The sequence below is a fragment of the Sceloporus undulatus genome, chromosome 9 (genome assembly GCF_019175285.1).
Source record: "Sceloporus undulatus isolate JIND9_A2432 ecotype Alabama chromosome 9, SceUnd_v1.1, whole genome shotgun sequence".
NCBI lineage: Eukaryota > Metazoa > Chordata > Lepidosauria > Squamata > Phrynosomatidae > Sceloporus > Sceloporus undulatus.
Window position 1 is genome coordinate 4546456 of NC_056530.1, and position 19321 is coordinate 4565776.

Genomic DNA, 19321 nt, shown 5'->3' on the forward strand with positions numbered 1-19321 from the left:
GATGGGGCAGGAATTAGAAACAAAATTATCAGCCAATTTGCAATTCATTTTAATTGTGCACTAAGGATATGCAAAGCTACACCTTGTGTGATTAGATTTATGACCAACTTTAAATGTAGCAGTTCTGCTGGATTTTACTTTTTTAAAAAATTGGTGCTGTGTGAGAATTAGGCTAACCATTTTGAATACTTGCTGGCTGACACAACATGTCTTGAGTATATGCAGTCTATCTCTGTGTGACTGTCAGTTCCTAATACTGGCAAAGAAAAGCTGTCTGAGCTTTGTTAAAGACAGTGACATTGGATATTTCTACAAGTATTCCAGAACTATGAATCCCTGAAAAAATGTGTGGTCCTCTTTGCGTCAGATGCGAACACTGTAGAGAGTATAGCTCCCGGACTTGTTGGTGGAGATTGCATGGAGATGCCTTCCCAATTCAGAAAAGATGTAGAGAAACTGGAGTGTGTCCAAAGGAGGGTGACTAAAATGGTGAAGGGTCAGGAAACCATGTCGTATGAGGAATGACTTAGGGAGCTGGGGATGTTTAGCCTGGAGAAGAGAAGGTTAAGAGATGATATGACAGCCCTGTTTAAATATTTGAAGGGATGTCATATTGAGGAGGGAGCAAGCTTCTTTTCTGCTGCTCCAGAGAACACAATGAATGCAAGCTACAGGAAAAGAGATTCCACCTCAACATTAGGAAGAACATCTTGACAGTAAGGGCTGTTTGACAGTGGAACACACTCCTTCCTCGGAGTGTAGTGGAGTCTCCCTTCTTAGAGGTCTTTAAACAGAGACTGGATGGCCATCTGTCAGGGATGCTTTGATTGAGAGTTCTTGCATGGCAGGGAGCTGGACTGGATGGCCCTTGCGGTCTCTTCCAACTCTATGATTCTATGGGCCTGTGAGGGAGAGAATAGGCTGGCCCAGCTCCATCAGGGCTAGCCTAAAGAAGAAGAAGAGCCCTCCCTCCATAACTGTCATCCTTCAGCCTGTGAGGGAGAGAATAGGCTGGCCCAGCTCCATCAGAGCTAGCCTGAAGAAGAAGAGCCCTCCCTCCGGTCCATCTGCCTTGGTCCAGGCCTCAGAGGGAGAGAAGAATGCTGGACCTGATCCTCTCCCCTCCTCACCATTCCCTTCTCCTTTTGTGTCATGTCTTTTTAGATTGTAAGCCTGAGGGCAGGGAACCGTCTATTATCCCCTCTGTTGTAAACCGCTCGGATTCCCAGTGATTGGGCGACATATAAATAAATCATATCATCATCATCGTTATTATTATTATTATTATTATTATTATTATTCCTATTTCATTGGGGTGTCATTGACCTGTTTACCTAGTTTACCCCCTTCCATTTTTTCATGAGGTTGATTGCCAAACTTTGTTAAGACTAGGCCATTTGAATTCTGATCATGCTGTGGTAGCCCCGACGGTTATGGTTTGCCCTTCTCCATCTGTCTCTCGGGGTCTACATTCAACTTCCACACAGGTCAAATCTTCTCACCTTTTACTGTGACAAGCAGCTTGCCATCAACACTCTCAACCTCACAGTCTGGAGACTTACTCCTTAGCTTCTCTGCAACAGATAGCAAGAATTAGTTTATATCTTTATGCTATAAATGTGTAAGCTGACAGCAGTAATCATGTTGAATAAAAACTTAACTGTTGGTTTCTAATTTTGAGTTTTGCTCCAGGACTTGCAACCAGGATTTGTGTACCTCTGGGCATTCTAGCCACATGTGTATGTAAGTGTCTTTGTTATTGCATCCTCTCATCTATCTACTCATTTGAGTAAATTTTCTCTGCTAAGGGCTTGTTTAGATTTATGGGAAGGACCAGATATGAGTCCATTCAGTCTCAAAACCTCTTATTTGGAGGTTAGCTTTCTACTACTGCTTGATAGTCTTCACTTTCCCATACACAGTTTGTATCATTTTTGGATTGGAGCTGCCCATTCTTCGGGCTGGGGATAAACTTAAATTCGTAAACCAACATAGCGTAGTGGTTTGAGCAATGGAATACAACTATGGAGATCAGGGTTCGAATCCTCACTGCCATGGAAACCCACTGGGTGACCTTGGGCATGTCACAATCTCTCAGCCTCAGAGGATTTCAATGGCAAACCCCCTATGAAGAAACTTGCAAAAAAAAAAACCTCACTTTAGGATTGCCATAAGTTGGAAACAACTAGAAAGCACACAGCCACAACAAGGTTAAGTTCACGTATTGTGTTCCAAAAGGAGTAAGAGAACAGAGGGATTTCCTTTTCAAGTTCAGTTGTCTGACAAGTGAAAATATTTGCTAGATCTGGAGCCAATCAGATGTAACTGTTTCAAGCTGTTCTTTTAATTTGTTTATTGTTTTCGGTTTTCCACGCTTAAACAAACCTCTTAGTCTCTAAAAACCTTTATCTGCCCATCTGTTTTTCTCCATTTTGTCTTCTGCAAAAAAAAATGGTTGGGTTAGTGAGGATGGCTCATAACTGAAGAGGGCTTTGAGATCAGTATGTTTGCCTATTGTTGCCATATCAGTAGTGTATCACATAGGCAAAGATTTATATATGCTTAATTTTGTTCTTAATATTTGAAAGATGAAACCCTGCCTTAGATTTTGATTGGTTTTTCATATCAGAAACATCCATTTGGTGGAAGAATAATTTTTGATTTATATGGTTTAGTTGGAAAGCAAAGAAATACAGTATAATTTGATAGCAAAACCTCCATTTGCTGAGAGTGATTGCTAACTTTACAAAATTTGAATAAAGAAATACTGTAATAATCCTGGGGCAGTGCAATTCCCCCTAACAGATGTAACTTCATAAAGGACTGGACTTACCTTTAGTAGTCATCCGCATAGTTACTGGTTTCTAATGTCTGTTAATTGTTTGGCAAATATCCTTGGTGATGATGATCCCCAAATATGTGAAAGCTGAGTGAAAACCCCTCCCCCCTTGTTTTGATAGTAGGATATTCACCCTCATCATATTTGGCTTTCTGAAATTAACTTTTTATCCAGCATATTGGTCAAATAGATCTATGGTACATCTTTTTAACTCTGGAAGAAAGGGCTTGGGATTTTTAAATACAGTCATCCCTCCATATTTGCGGCTTTGATATTTGTGGATTTGATTATTCAGGAATTTCATTAATATGTTCTCTCTAGGACTGTCTAGGTCTTCCAGTGCAACTCTGTGGTCAACTTTAAGTAAAAGTTGCACTGAAATATCATTTGTAGCTACTCCAGTGCCATTCTATGGTCAGTGTATGTTGGACATTGACCACAGAGTAGCACTGGAGGACCTAGAGATTCCTAGAGAGGTGTCCTCTCAGGTAAAAACAGTTTTTTTGTTATTTGCGGTTTTTCCATATTCATGGGGGTCTTGTTCCCCTAACCCTAGCAAATATGGAGGGACAACTGTATAATAAAATGTCATCTGTATATAAAATAATCAGGTGTGTTGATTGTCATTTGTAACAGGCCTGCAATCCATTCATTTGCCTTGGTTAAGTTGGCAAACAGCTCAATTGGCAATGGATAAATAAAGGTTTCTTGCTTAAGATCTATTTCTATCATCATATTTATTAATATGGATGAACCCCGCCCTTTGATCCATGATGGAGAATATATAACATTGTGATATTTTGTGTGTGTGTGTGTGTGTGTGTGTTAAAGTGAATTTCTCTGAGGTCACAGGTACGCCAGGGTTTTTACCATGGTCAAAGAGAGATGCAGTAGTGAGGTCATTCCAGAATTTAGAATTTTAGAGTTAGACCTTATATTCTAGTCCCCATCTCACCCCTACATTGATTTTGATGCCTTTGGACATCTGACAGCAGTCTATCTGAAGGGCAATTCCAACCTTGCAAATATTGTGGATTTCTTATGCAGCAGCGGATCGGAAATACAAGCAACAAAATAAGACTTCTCAGTGACTTCCTTGCTCAGTGACTCCTTCCAAAGCTGCTCAAGTGACATCACCGAGGAATGGTTCTTTTTTGTTGAAAATAATAATTTTGTCATTTCTGTGGTTGAGGTTATAAACTGTACAGCCAAACCTTAGGGGTGGGGAGAAATTAATGATTATTTTAAAAGCAGCTAGAAAAAATAGTGATGGGGAATGGAATTTGTAGAATGGTTTGGGATGTGTTGGAAAGCCTTGATGTTTAATTACTCTGTCCTTATTATCTGGACTTGGAACATTCATGGTTCAGTAGCACATCGCCAGGAATTGAATCACCTGTTGTCTTCTTTGCAGGTATTTCCTCATATGATTTGTATCTGGGAGACCTAGTTAGTAGAACCGTTGGACTTCAGAGACTCCTGGCTATGTTACTCGTCATAGGGATCAAACCTTTGGAGTAAGAGGGTGTGTTCTGATTTTTCTTTAGTGTGTATAGAATTAGATATACAGGGGACTGCTTTCTAGTATTTCACTGTTGATACTCCTTTGGAACATTCTATTGTTATTTTAAAGATTGTTTATGTGCACAGTATCTTCCCCCTCTTCGATGATGACAGTTTAAGTTGTTGGGGGAATTATGGCTTTTTAAATTACTTGTGGAGACTTCAGTTGTCGTAATCCTCTTTGGGATAGGTATATCAGTGACAGTAATGGCAAGCGTTTTGAAGAATTATGTGACAACACTGCCCCGGTCCTGTTAAAAGATGATATTCCTACTGAGTAGGAATATCATATTGCTATTATGTTTGGGAAGGAAGGTTTTCAGCACAGCACTTTGGGTAATGATATTTTCCCCATGATTATTAGTGATAAAAGAATGGGTTATGTTGATGATATAACTTCTGTCCCTTCCTGGAATTTTAAAAAAGGTAATGGGGCTCCAAACCATGAGACTCAGCCCACTACTTTTCAATGATCTCTGAAAACTCTAAAGTTCAAGTTCATCTTGTTTATTTCTCATGCTCTGTGCATTAGTGTAGAGATTCCTTGTTTATTTTCTTTCCACTGTTGTACTAATGGCCCAATTCTTTCTGTATCATTGCGGCTGTTGTCCTCAGTACTTTGTGTCCTCTGTCTGATCAAATTTAAAGCCTTTCTGATCAAGTTTGTGAGACTCCTAGCAAACGCATTCTTACCAGCTGCTATGAGGTACAACCCAACTCTTGCAAAAAGCCCTTCATCATGAAAACACAGACCGTGGTCCAAGAAACCAAATCTTTCCCCTCTGCGGAGCCAGTGGTTCACTTCTAGTATTCTTTTAGCTCTTCCTGGGCCAAGTCCTTCAACAGGATGAAGTGATAAAATAACTTGTGTCCCAAGCCTTTTACCTTCCCCCCTGGAGCCTTATAGCCCTTTGCAATATCTTGAAGGTTCTGTCTTGCAGTATCATTTGTTCCAACATGGATAAGAAAGAAGAAGTTATAATGAGTTTTGCCAGTTTCTCTGTACATCATGGACCCTTGATCCTAGGAGTCAGCACACTTCCCAAGACATTTTAACAGGCTGCCACATGACTACTTCTGTTACTCCTACCTCCACACATCCCTGCTTACTCTTCAAATTGTCAGAAGCCCTTATATCCATAGAACCCACACAAGGTCACCTCCATGCCTTCTGACTGTTGGCCCTGTGACTCATAATCACTGATTAAGTTCTAGAGTTTGGAACTGATTATGTAGTTCCAAACTTGTAACATAGTTCTTGATGCTTCTGTTTTTCACATTCTTCCAAGCCTCTGCTTCCTGTGTTTGGGAACTGTCAATCATCCCGTAAAGGCAACAGGACAATTATCTTAAACCTTCCCCTCAAAGTCCCCTACAACATGCCCCACAAAACATTCACCAAAAATGTGTTTTTCTTTTCCTGTTTCCCAAACTCCAAGGCAGGAGTTATATGCTTGTTTGATTAATTTATAGCCCACTTTTCTCCTTGTGAAGGACTCAAGGAAGCTAGTGACTTCCACCACCAACCAAGTCAGAGACTCAGGAGAAGTTCTGTCCCCTCAGGTGCCCTGTACTTAGGGAGAACACACAATAAAAAAAACCTCAATATTACCCATACAGGCCTCCAAACAACCAGTCCTGACTCCCAAAACACAAGCTCACTTTCTTTCTCTTCGGAGAAATGCACAGTTTTTTCTTGTAGCGCATCATTTATTGTATCTTCTGTGTCACCTAATCCAGTGCTATCTAATGTGGAACAGCAATTTTCTTCCATAGTGCACTAGGGACTGATATAGTTCTTTCGTTACAATGACTTCTTTTTTCCTAAAAAGCTTCCAGGTACTGGGAGCTGATGGCTTAGAGACTAGCAGCTCCATTTTGAGTTTGTACTGATATAATCATGTTGTTAAAGCTGTACGTTTCAAATCAACTAAGCCAGTGACCAGTCTGGAGATAATTTAATACAATAACTTGGCTCTACATTTTTCAGTCAGTTCAGAGATGGATAGGTCTCATATTGATCTTGCTCCTTACCTCCTTCCTTTATTTGCCTTGTCAGATTCAAATGGGACAGTTAAGTTTGGGGAAGGATCTTCTACACTAAATCTGTGGCTCTTCAGGAGAGAAATAAGTACACAAATTTTCATTTGATGATGAATCTGCAGATCTCCTTAAGCATCTGATAACTCAAGATCCTTAATTTGGGGGGGGTACACTTGGATCGCTTAAAGAGGTTTTATGTAGCTCATGGATTATGTGTCCACCATCTTGGTGACTGGCTATATCTTCACCTTGTTTTTTGAGCCAAAGGTGGACTTACCTGCTAATGCAGGAGAACGGGCAGGGAAGCTTGCAGCAGCCATTTTACTTGTGTGCTAGAGGAAAATGTGAAGATCAAAGGACTGCTACAGTAGTGTTTCTCAGGCTGTCTGATCTGGAGTCTAGAAATTTCCCACCAGGAACCAGCATCATTTTCCTCCATTGCCTACAGTTGTTTTTTTCTTTCCTGGAAATTCATCAGTGACTAGCACTGGTCTAAGGAGCAGCCTTTGAGTACCACTGTGTTGTAACATTGTGACTCACATTCTGTCTTCTTTAATGTTTCTTTATACATATGTGCTGGAGCTAGTTATTTTTGATATTTTAGGACTCTGGGACATTGTTTGTTCAGATCTGAGTCATAAAATTAAAAGACATCCTAAGGGTCAGGATAATCAGCATGATGTAGTGGTCTGAGCATTAGACTATGACTATGGAAAGAAATTTATTGTAATACAATATGTATGATATTGTATGTGTATTATTATGTAAATAATCAATAAAAATATTTATTTAAAAAAAGACTATGACTGTGGAGACCAGGTTTCAAATCCCTGCTTGGTCATGGAAACCCACTGGGCAAGTCACACTCTTTCAGCCTCAGTGGAAGGCAAAGACAAATCCACTTTGAATAAATCTTGTGGGGGAAAAACATGTGATAGGTTCACATTAGGATTACCATAACTTGGAAATGACGTGAAGGCACACAACAACAGGCAAGAGTCAGCCTACACAAGGTTCATTCCTACCAGTGCAGGACTCCAAAATGTTTCTGAGACACAGTCATCCAACCTCTGCAAAGAAATCTCCAATGAAGAACAGCCCACCAACCTCCTAATGACTTTATTGTACATAATACAGACAGAATAAAACTTTATTGTGTCTTTATACAGTATGTTATTCATGTACCCTTAGTTTTGCTAAAACCTGAAGCTAATTTTGGTTCTTTAGTCAGTCTACCAATGTTGACTCCCTTCCACCTGTAAAATATAGTTTCATGGTCCTTAGGTAGTTATCAGGATGGGGTAGGTTTCTTTGCATCTTTCAGGTGTGTGCATTCATATTTGTTAAAATATGTTGAGAAGCATCATCCATGAACAAAATATGAAAATTTGGCAGGGACCAGCAATTTAACCAGATTAAAATCCTTCAAAGTGTGCACTTCCAAGGGAGGGCAGGGGAAGTGATCTTGATGAAACAGAACAAAACTATTTAAGAATTTGTTCTGAATGCTTATTGCTTCTACCTCTCCCTGATTGAGCTCTCTCTAGGAATGTTTATAAATCCACTATTAATGCATTCATCTCTCCTTTAAAAAATTCTTTCCATTTTGGATCTCTCTTTATCTAATCTTGGATTCCTTGTAGCCAAATGGTTGTAATGGTCTTGCTCCATCGTTGTTCTTATTGGCACTTTAGCCTTGTTTGGATTGGGCCATCTCCCATTCTCTGAATGAACTCTATAGTGATTAATATATGAACTGTGAATGTCTGAGTCACTGAAGATTACGTGTTGCAACAGTAGAGAATGAAATGTCAGAGTCCATATTATAGAACAGGGGTAGGCAACTTGCGACCCGCGGGCCGGATGCGGCCCGGTGAGGCCTTGGGACCGGCCCCAGCCCGGTCCTGCCGCCGATTGCCGCCGGGGTCTTTATCCTCTCGCGCGCAGGGGCAATTGTCTATAGAAGCCTCAGAAATATGCATTTATATCAACATTTTTTAAAAAATCAGCAAATTTTTTCGCGTGTCCTCCACTTTTTTAAAAAAAGTGTCCACCATTTGAAAATTTTGTCCTACATTTGTCCCGGTTTATTTATTTATTTAAATTTTTTTTAAATTTTTTAATTATTTATTTTTTGGCTTCGGCCCCCCCAGTTGTCTGAGGGACAGCAACCCAGCCCCCGGCTCAAAAGGGTTGCCTACCCCTGTTATAGAAAGTAACAGAAACATCAGTGGCATTTTCCCATAATATCCACTCACGCTATAGAAGTTGTTGCTGGCTCTGGGGTGCCATCATAATGTACATATGGTAATTCAGCTATATGAGGCCCAAACTTGGTTTGTAATGTGTGTAGCCCTTGGCTCAGTGTTGAGCAGCAGTCCTGTGCCAAATATGGAAACCTAGTGCTTGGTTTTTACTCTCCAGTATGTGCAAAGAAAGTTTCATTTACAATTAAGTAATTTTGCTTCAATGAATTGAGGGTGCAGCTCATCCTTTTCCTGGGGTATCAGATAAATAGCAACATGATTCTTATCTCGTTGATATTTACAGCACCTTTTTTGTGATGATAGTTATTATTCCTATTACCAATTAGAACTTAGGCCACCCTGTAAACCTATAGCTTAGCTTTGAACCCAATTTTTTCCACTCATGATCCTATGAGGAGAAAAGGGGCTGCTCTGCCATGCCTACCACCACTCCAGATCCTTCAAAAGCTGAGGAGGAGGCAGCAAAGGACATTAACCCTCTTGCACCGGTGGCAGTGTAGCCTTTTGGGAACCTGTGGCATGCTACTACCAAGCAAGCTGTTTTTTGCCATTGAATGATGTTTAGATTCTCTTGGGAATATCCAGACTGCTTTTATCGCCACTGTTTTTATCTTCACTGCTTTTAAGGAGTAGAGATAAACTATAGAACATTGCTGACAATTATGAAGAAAAGGGAAAAAAGGCAACATACTCCCTCTGCAGTACAAACTACATCTAAACCTAAGAAGCAACTGAAAGTTGATAATTTCTCAATATCCAAACAATCTCCTCCTGTAAGTAGTATATCTCCTTCCAATATTTCTGCTGGACAAGGTTTGTTTGAGCAAGAATTGCAAACAGAAATTGAAAGTCAACATTTTATAAATTTATCCTCGTCCTCTCCAAATGATCAAACTGTTGTTTTATGCTCAGCTGCTGCACAACTTTTGCAAAATAGAAATGAAAATATGAATACAAGCTTGATAAACTTAGAAGACCTAGGAAACCTAGAGAACAATAAAACAACTGACCTTTTATTGAAATAAAGCTTGTTGACAGCACAAACTGTTATTTCCATCTTTGAACAGATGGCTACAATCAAAAATAAGGTGGACTCCCTAAAGGAGGAACTTACAAAGTTAATTAGAAATCAAAGAAAGGATTCCGATATTAAGACACAGAGTCTTTGCACTAAGTGTGGAAAGAATACTACAAAAGCACCTAATGAGGAAGTCATAGGCAAGCTTACTCCTACTCCTATCTGCACAACGAAGAAGAAAGAAAATATTGATCAGAAACAACTGACCATCCACTCAGGGGGAAATCATAGAATCGTAGAGTTGGAAGAGATTGCAAGGGCCATCCAGTCCAACCCCCTGCCATGCAGGAAATCCAAATCAAAGCATCCCCGACAGATGGCCATCCAGACTCTGTTTGAAGTCCTCTAAGGAAGGAGACTCCACCACACTCTGAGGGAGTTTGTTCCACTGTCGAACAGCCCTTACTGTCAGGAAGTTCCTCCCAATGTTGAGGTGGAATCTCTTTTCCTGTAGCTTGCATCCTCTGTTCCAGGTCCTGTTCTCTGGAGCAGCAGAAATCAAGCTTGCCCCCTCCTCAATATGACATCCCTTCAAATATTTAAACAGGGCTATCATATCACCTCTTAACCTTCTCTTCTCCAGGCTAAACATCCCCAGCTCCCTAAGTCGTTCCTCATAGGGCTTGATGGTTTCCAGATCCTTAACCACTTTGGTTGCCCTCCTCTGGGCATGTTCCAACTTGTCAACATCCTTTTTGAATTGTGGTGCCCAGAACTGGACACAGTATTCCAAGTGGGGCCTGACCAAAGCAGAATAGAGTGGCACTACTACTTCCCTTGATCTAGTCACTATACTTCTATTGATGCAGCCTAAAATCACATTGGCCTTGTTAGCTGCTGCATCGCACTGTTGACTCATGTTCAACTTATGGTTTACTTGGACTCCTAGATCCCTTTCACACGTAGTTTCATTCAGCCAAGTGTCCCCCATCCTATATCTGAGCATTTCATTTTTCCGCCCTAAGTGCAGTACCTTACATTTCTTCTTCGTGGTCTCTGCGAATCACACAAATGGGTTATTTCTGCGCATGCGCAGCAAACTCGGAAACTTCCAGAATCTCTGGGCAGAAAGTCATGTAACTTTCTGCAGCCTCTTTGCAACTTTTTGGCAGTAGCCCCGCCCATCCCGTATATAAGGCCCCTGGTGGCTTGCTCCTCTTCAGTTCCTTCATTCCGCCACGTTAGCAGCTCGAGGAACTTCGCTCTGTTTGTTCAGTACAGAATCTCTGACCAATTCCCTTAACGGACATTTGACCACGGACCAGACTTGACCACTCTCTTCGATTGCGATTTCAGCTTTGTCCAGCTCTTTCCACGGCTTGACCCGGATTGGTAATATTTTTCTCCAGCCCCATGGCTTCTTTTAAGCAATGCGCTAATTGCGGGGTTAAGATACCCATGTCAGATGGACATGATAAGTGTGTCCTTTGCCTGGGAGAGGGCCATATCCCCGGAACCTGCAGACACTGCAAGGCTATGACGGCCCAAGCCCTAAAAAATAGAGACCAAAAACTCAAAGCGTCTCTATACGATAAAGTCTTTCGCCCCGCGTTGCCCGAAGCCCAGCCAGAGACTTTGGACGCACCGAAAGCAAAGCCGGACAAGGCTTCAAAGAGGGCTCATGGGGATAAACAAAAGTCCTCCAAAGCGTCCAAAGATGGCCGTGAGCCTAGGAAGGCTAGGTCAGCATCTCCGCCTCCTAAAACCAGGTGCAAGGGCCCTCCGAGTACCGTGTCGGTGCCCCCACCGGATTCGCGGCCTGTGGCGACTCCAATCCCGGAGCTTGTCTCTGGTTCGGCACCACCAAAGGAGCCAAGAATCCTGATCTCATCCCATCTCTCTGTCCATGACAAGGACTCAGAGATAGTCAACCTGGGCGACTCGTCTGAGTCCAAGGGAGAGATTCCAGACTTGGACGTCCAACTGTCACCACAGAGACAGAGGCAACCCTCCCGATCACCATCCCGTTTCAGGCGGGACAGGACCTCACCATCCCGTTCTAGATGGGACAGATCCTCGCCTCTAGCAAGGGATAGAGCCACTTTGGGAACGGAAGCTGATGAAGCCCTGGAGAGGGACCGTCGTGGCTGCTCCCCGATGGATGACTACCAGCCGGATAAAGCATTATTCGACACTTATCCGGACCTGATTTACGACTACCACACAGGTCAATACCTATTACCGGTCGACGCGGACCACCTCCGTCGCAACGTTCCGGGTCCTACTAGAGTGAGGCCTCACTCTCCACAACACTGAGACATGACAAGGGACCCGACTAAACATCGCTCCCCTACCAGGGATCCGTCGCCCTTAAGCCGCAGGGACAGTAGGTCCCCCTCTGTCTCACGTTCTCGTTCGGCTTCTCCATCTATACAGATGTACGCAGAACAATCCCTAGCCTTTGGGGAACCGGATGCTCCGTCTACAACTGATGACGTCCGGTCCTTTTCTAACAAGGTGATCAGGATGGCCGACGCCCTCAAGCTGGAGGTCGTCCATCCAGAAGATGATGCCCTCGATCCGGTGGAACGTCGGATTCACGGCTGTGCTCCCACCCCACCGTCCCTGGCCTTTTTACCATCCCTAGAAAAGATTGCTAAAAGGTCATGGGATACACTGGCATCCATCTCCTCTACTTCAAGTAAGATAGAGAACCTGCACAGGGTCACCCCTTCAGGGCCGTCTTGGCTCTTCAACCATCCCAAGCCCAATTCGGCCATCGTTGAAGGCTCTCAAACCTCTTTTGCCGCTTGTCCCTCCTCGTCCCCCATCGATAAGGAGAGTAGGAAAATTGACGGCTTAGCGAAAAAGTTTTATGCCTCTGCTGCACTGAACATAAAAATTGCCAACTACGCAGCATGTATGGGGGCTTATGTCCAACTGCTTATGGAAAAGATGGACCCGATCATCAGCGAGCTCCCTGACGATAAGAAGAGGATCATGTCGGCCATCCGGAATGAAGTCCACTCGGTGGGAGGTCAGCAGATAATTTCAGCTAGACACTCAACTGACTGTTCTTCCAAGATCCTCTCTGGCTCGGTGGCTCTTCGCCGTTATGCCTGGCTATGCTCGTCTGACCTGACCCCACAGGCCAAAGCAGCCATAGAGGACATGCCGTTTGACAACTCCGGCTTGTTCAACTGAGCTTCAGGTACAGGATGAAGACAGCTGCCAAGAAATATGGCATGTCAGCCTCCACCTCCAGACCATCAAAACAACGCTACAGCGGCCAACGGAGCTGGTTCCATCATGGCCAGCAGGGCTTCCACCATCCCGAATGGCAGTTCCAGTCCCAGGACTCAGCTCACCAGGGCAGGCGTCCAAGGTCTCCCTCCCAGCAAGACCGTCACCAGCAGCCCCAGAACCGTTACCAACAAAGTTACAAAAAGAAAGATGTTAGAGGCAAGAAGAGATTTTGAAGCCTTTCTGTGCACTTTGTCATCTCCCCAGCAGATAGCCTACAGCCCTTTTATAACACCTGGGCATCCATTACGACAGACTCTTGGGCTCTCAACATAGTTCGAAGGGGTTATGCCCTAGAGTTTTCTGAGCTCCCCACCACCGGAGCTATCATTACCACTGTCCCCTCGGACACCCTTCTCGACGAAGTGCGCTCGCTCTTGGACAAGGGCGCTATCGAGCCTGTACACCCCACTCAGGCTTGATACTGCGTCTTCTCTAAATACTTTATTGTCCCTAAAAAGCCTGAAGGCCTTAGGCCTATTTTGGACTTGCGTGCCTTAAACTCCTTCATAGTTTACAGACGCTTCAGGTTGGTAACTCTTGCTTCTAGTCTGCCGCTCTTGCAGAAGGACGCCTGGTTTGCCACACTGGACCTGAAGGACGCCTATTTTCACATCGCAATACGAAGTGATCATCGCAGATTCCTCGCCTTCACCGTCGGACCGGATTTCTTTCAGTACAAGGTCCTTCCATTCGGTCTGTCTTCAGCGCCGAGGGTCTTTACAAAGTGCATGGCTCCTGTCGTCGCTTATCTCCGTCAGCAGGGAATCGTAGTCTTCCCATACCTGGACGACTGGCTGTTTACCGCACTGTTGAGAGAGTCCCTCCAGCACCAAATGGACTTTGCCCAAGACCTACTGGCATCATTGGGGCTTCGCGTCAACTGCGAAAAATCACATTTGACTCCATCCAGACAGATCGATTTTATAGGCACACTACTGGACTCAGAGTCAGCCAGAGCCTACCTCCCACGGTCCAGATTTCAAACCCTGTCGCTCGCCATACGAGCTTGCCTCCAGTACAGACACCTACCGGCCCGTGTGGTACAGGTAGCAATGGGACATTTAGCCTCCACAACCTTTGTTACACTGTGGGCAAGACTGCGTCTCAGACCCGTACAGTCTTGGTTCCTGTCCACCTTCGATCCGGTGAAGGACCATCCGGACAAGATTCTCACCATCCCAAGGAAGGTCCAAACCTCCCTAAGATGGTAGCTCCAACCAGACAACGTCTGTTCCGGCATGCCCTTTACTCCGCCTCAACCAGAGATAATTCTGACAACAGATGCATCTCTACAAGGGTGGGGAGCCCACACATTGGGCCTCACCGTGAAGGACAAATGGACTCACACGGAGTCAAGCCTACACATCAATTCATTGGAAATGTTGGCGGTGGAGAAAGCTCTGAGGGCCTTTCAGACTCTTCTCTCCGGCAAGGTGGTGCTCCTCTTAACGGACAATACCACAACCATGTATTACCTCAACAAACAAGGAGGTACAAGGTCAAGGACACTGCTAAACATCACACTTCGGATCTGGAATTGGTGCATACAGCACAGCAAAACGACCTCGTGGATCAGCTCAGCAGATCCCGGATGACATGTCACGAATGGAGACTTCACCCAGAAGTAGCCTCTCTCCTCTTCCACCGTTGGGGCCTCCCGTCAATGGACCTGTTTGCCTCCCCCAACAATGCCCAACTGGACAGGTTTTGCTCACGGATTCGTGGAACAGGCTCCCTCGGCAACGCCTTCCAGTTTCAATGGACAAACGACCTCCTTTATGCGTTTCCCCGTTCCCACTGATCACCAGGGTACTAGCGAAGATGTAGACAGACTCCACGGACGCAATCCTGATCACCCCATGGTGGCCCAGGCAACCGTGGTTTGCCTCTCTCCTTCAGTGTGCACGGGATGATTACCTCCGTCTGGACTACAGGCCGGACCTTCTCTACGTACGGTGGCTGGGTTCTCCATCCCAATATGCAATCGCTGCTGCTGGTGGCATGGAGGATTCGGCGTTAGCCTCTTTCCCTCCTGGTGTCTGCAAGGTTCTCCGAGCGGCTCAGAAACCGTCCACCCAGAGGGCCTACCGCTATAAATGGGACAAATTTGTTGCATTTCTCAACAGCAAGAACATTTTATTGTCTCAGGTATCTCTTGCCAATATATTGGAGTTTTTAATGTCTTTGTCAGACTTGGGCCTTTCCCTCAGCTCCATCAGGGGATACCTTGCTGCCATTTCGCCCCATTATGTTTGTGAGGATAAAACGTCTCTGTTTAGAGATCCGTTTGTTAAGCGGTTCCTAAAAGGCTTAAATAATTTACACCCCCCTTCCTCCATGCCGGCCCCAGCATGGAGCCTGGACCTAGTTCTGTCCAAACTGGCGCACAAACCCTTTGGACCCATGGCCACTGCCGACTTAAGATTAGTAACTTGGAAGACAGCATTTTTGGTGGCCATCACGTCCGCTCGCCGGGCTGGTGAGCTATGTGAATTGAGGGTTGACCAGCCCTACCTTAGATTCCATAAGGACAAGGTGGTTCTCAGGACAGACATTTCTTTCCTTCCTAAAGTAGTGTCAGCCTTTCATACCAACCAGGACATTGTGTTGCCTACCCTTGCCCCGAACCCAACTTCTGAGGAGGAACGTCGGATTCATGCCTTAGATGTCAGAAGGGCTTTAGCCTTCTATTTAGACAGGACATCTGGTTCAAGATCCACCAACAGACTTTTTGTCTGTTATTCTGACTCGAAAAAAGGCTTACCGGTTTCCCCTCAAAGGTTTTCTAAATGGATAATGAATGTCATTCACCTCTGTTATGAGCTCTCAGGGAGACCCTGTCCCAAACGGGTTCGGGCTCATACAACTAGGACGGTAGCGGCATCCTCTGCCTTTCTAATGGGGATCCCTTTGGAGGAAATTTGCAGGGCAGCTATATGGTCCCAGCCCTTAACATTTGTCAGCCACTACAGGCTGGATGCCAGGGCTAGACGGGATGCAGCCTTTGGGAGGGCAGTATTATTATCTGGGTTACATTGAAATGTTCATGGTGTCATTCAATATTGCACACTGATTGCATTGTGTTGTGTTATGTACAAATAAAATTCATTTTTTGGACACTCCCTCCTCCAATGACTTAAGCTTGCTAGTCTAACCCATTTGTGTGATTCGCAGAGACCATGAAGAAGAAGGACAGGTTGCTCACCTGTAACTGTGTTTCTGTGAATGGTCATCTGCGAATTCACACAAACCCACCCATCCATCCCCTCAGTGTCTGCTCATTTGACAACGCTTGTTGCCGCGCTGTTTGCGGCTCATTCGGAACTGAAGAGGAGCAAGCCACCAGGGGCCTTGTATACAGGATGGGCGGGGCTACCGCCAAAAAGTTGCAAAGAGGCTGCAGAAAGTTACATGACTTTCTGCCCAGAGATTCTGGAAGTTTCCAAGTTTGCTGCGCATGTGCAGAAATAACCCATTTGTGTGAATTCGCAGATGACCACTCAACCTGTCCTTCTCCATGTTGAATTTCATTTTGTTAGCTTTGGCCCAGTTTTCTAGTCTATTCAGGTCAATTTGAATCTTAATCCTGTCCTCTGGAGTATTAGCTACTCCTCCTAATTTGTTGTCATCTGCAAATTTGATGAGTATGCCCCCAATTCTGTCATCCAAGTCATTGATGAAGATGTTGAATAGCACTGACCCTAGGACAGAGCCCTGTGGGACCCCACTGGTCACTTCTCTCTAGGATGAAAAGGTGCCATTGTTGAGCACCCTTTGGGTTCGGCCAGTCAACCAATTACAAATCCATGTAACAGTTGCCTTGTCTAGCCCACATTTTACAAGCTTGTTTGCAAGAATGTCATGGGGAACTTTGTCAAAGGCCTTACTGAAATCAAGATATACTATATCCACAGCATTCCCTTCATCTACCAAGCTAGTAGTGTTATCAAAGAAAGAGATCAGATTTGTCTGGCATGACCTTTTTCTCTGAAACCCATGTTGGCTTTTTGTGATTATGGCATTGCTTTCTAGATGTTCACAGATTCCCTGTTTAATGATCTGCTCTAGAATCTTTCCTGTCAGGCTAACTGGATGATAATTGTTTGGATCCTCTTTTTTCTCCTTTTTGAAGATGGGGACAACATTTGCCCTCCTCCGTTCTGCTGGAACTTCTCCTGCTCTCTAGGAGTTTTCAAAGATTATTGCCAATGACTCCGATATTACTTTTGCCAGTTCTTTTAATACCCTTGGGTGTAGTTCATCTGGTCATCATCACAAGAGATCTCTGTCAACTTATCCCTCACAATTATAATCCAATCACTAAGTGAATTAAATCAAAACTGGCTCATTGGATATCACTTCATTTCTCCCTTTTGGGCAATGTTGCTTTAGTTAAATCTTTCATTCTGCCAAAACTATTGTTTCTTTTTCAAACGATTCCCTTGAGATCACCAAACTCATATTTTAAATGCTGGAACAAATTAGTGGACTACCTAGTTTTTAATGGGAAACGCCCACGCTTCTCAAAATCGGTCAAGCATTCTAAAAGTGGATATGGAGGGTTGTCACTTCCGAAACTTGATCTTTACTTTGAAGCTTCTCAGCTAAGTCAGATCATCCAGTTGATTAGCAGAAATAGTCTGACCAGTTGGGTAGACATTGAAGTTAACACTGCACCCCCTGCTACCTTTTATCAGTTTTTTTCTGAATCTACATATAAATTCACTAAAATTTGTAATAACCCTTTTTTGCTCACTGACTTGGTTTTGTGGAAGAAATGGAGACATCTCTTGGCTTCCTACCCTTCACCTTTAAGGCCTTTTCTTATTCACCCTCTTTTCCAGAGCCCAGAAAAATACACACAATTTCAAGAATGGGAGGTTTATGGCCTGTATACAGTTGGGGACCTGTTCCACAATGAGACAACTATCACAATGGAGCAACTAATTGGTACTGTAGGCCCTGGTTATCAGAACTGGTATCAAATAATACAGATACAATTATTCTTAAAGAAACTGCTTCAGATACAGGAATATCCTTGCCCACTTACTTTTTAAAAAACATCTGCATCTCTCCGGCTATATATTCTAAAGGCCAAATAGCATGCATATATCATTGTCTGCTAGAAGAAACATTTGGGAACCCAATGCTACATAAGGCAGGATGGGAAGCAGAACTTTCCCTTTCAATTGATAGTAAGACCTGGGAAAATATATGGACTCATTTACCATTTAAAACTACCAGTAGGACCATTGCCATTAAAGAGAATACTATCAAGTTGGTCCATCAATGGTACCTCACCCCAGTCAAATTGGCCCGTATGTCTACCAATGCTAATTTAAAATGTTGGAGGGGTTGTGAAGGTAGGGGAACCTTTGTACATATGTGGCTGGATTGTCCCCTAGTGCATGAGTACTGGACAGAAATTTTACAACTGATCTCCAAGATCACTAAACAAAATATACATTTATCCCTTCTCCTGCTCCTGTTTTCCATTTTTATGAATGAAAATAAAGCCCTGCAGCATAAAGAACTTATTAGTATGCTTCTGGCTGTTGCCAGGCTTGAGATAGCCAGGAACTGGAAAACTGCAAAGTTGAATATTGCAGGATGGTGGACTAGACTCTAGGACTTGTGGTTAATGGAGAAAAGGGTAGATAATAACAATAAAGCGAGAGGCTTACACTCTGGATTGACCTCCCTCCCTCCCTCCCACGTTCCTTTCCTACTTACCTTTTCCTCGCTGCCGCCACGGAATCACCTCTTCGCTGCCACCACAGCCAAGGGAAAGGCAGGTGGGGGTTTTGGAGGCCAAGCAGCCCGCCACCCAGCCCTTCCGCGGAGGTGGCAGAGAGGAGGCGGAGGAGCAGCGCCAGGGGACTCCTCGCCGCCTCAGCCTGCACGCCTCCACTGCCGCCACCGTGGAAGGGCTGGGTGCTGGCCTGGAAGCCTCTTGGCCTCAAATAGCCCCACCTGGCCCTTCCATGGCGGCGGCAGTGGCAGCTGAGAGGAGGTCGAGGAGCAGCACCAGAGGCCTCCTTTCCACCACCTCCACACGAGGGCCAGGTGGCGGGTTGGAGGCTTCTTGGCCTCGAATAGCCCCAACCAGCCCTTGCACGGACGCGATGGCAGCGACGGCAGAGAGGAGGCCGAGGAGGCCTCTGGCGCTGCTCCTCCACCTCCTCTCCACTACTCCTACTACTACTACTACTAATAATAATAATAAGCTTTATTTGTATACTGCTTTTCCGTGGACGATCAAAGCGGTTTCCAATATCAGATTAA

General features: G+C 44.3%; 2 protein-coding genes across 8 annotated transcripts in view; one reads left to right on the forward strand and one right to left on the reverse strand.

Annotated features, from left to right (window-relative positions):
- The window catches only part of FGR (FGR proto-oncogene, Src family tyrosine kinase), a 665433-nt gene that overhangs the window by 470647 nt on the left and 175465 nt on the right, over positions 1 to 19321 (reverse strand). The window lies entirely within an intron of this gene.
- Positions 1 to 19321, forward strand: part of PHACTR4 (phosphatase and actin regulator 4) — a 148520-nt gene that overhangs the window by 51645 nt on the left and 77554 nt on the right. Inside the window, exon 1 of one of the 5 annotated variants that reach the window (XM_042440825.1) lies at positions 4345 to 4364. The exons of the other annotated variants lie outside the window; for them this stretch is intronic. The gene's annotated coding sequence lies outside the window, so the exon portion shown is untranslated. Of the gene's footprint in view, positions 1 to 4344; positions 4365 to 19321 lie in introns of those variants that run through there. 5 annotated transcript variants of the gene reach the window in all.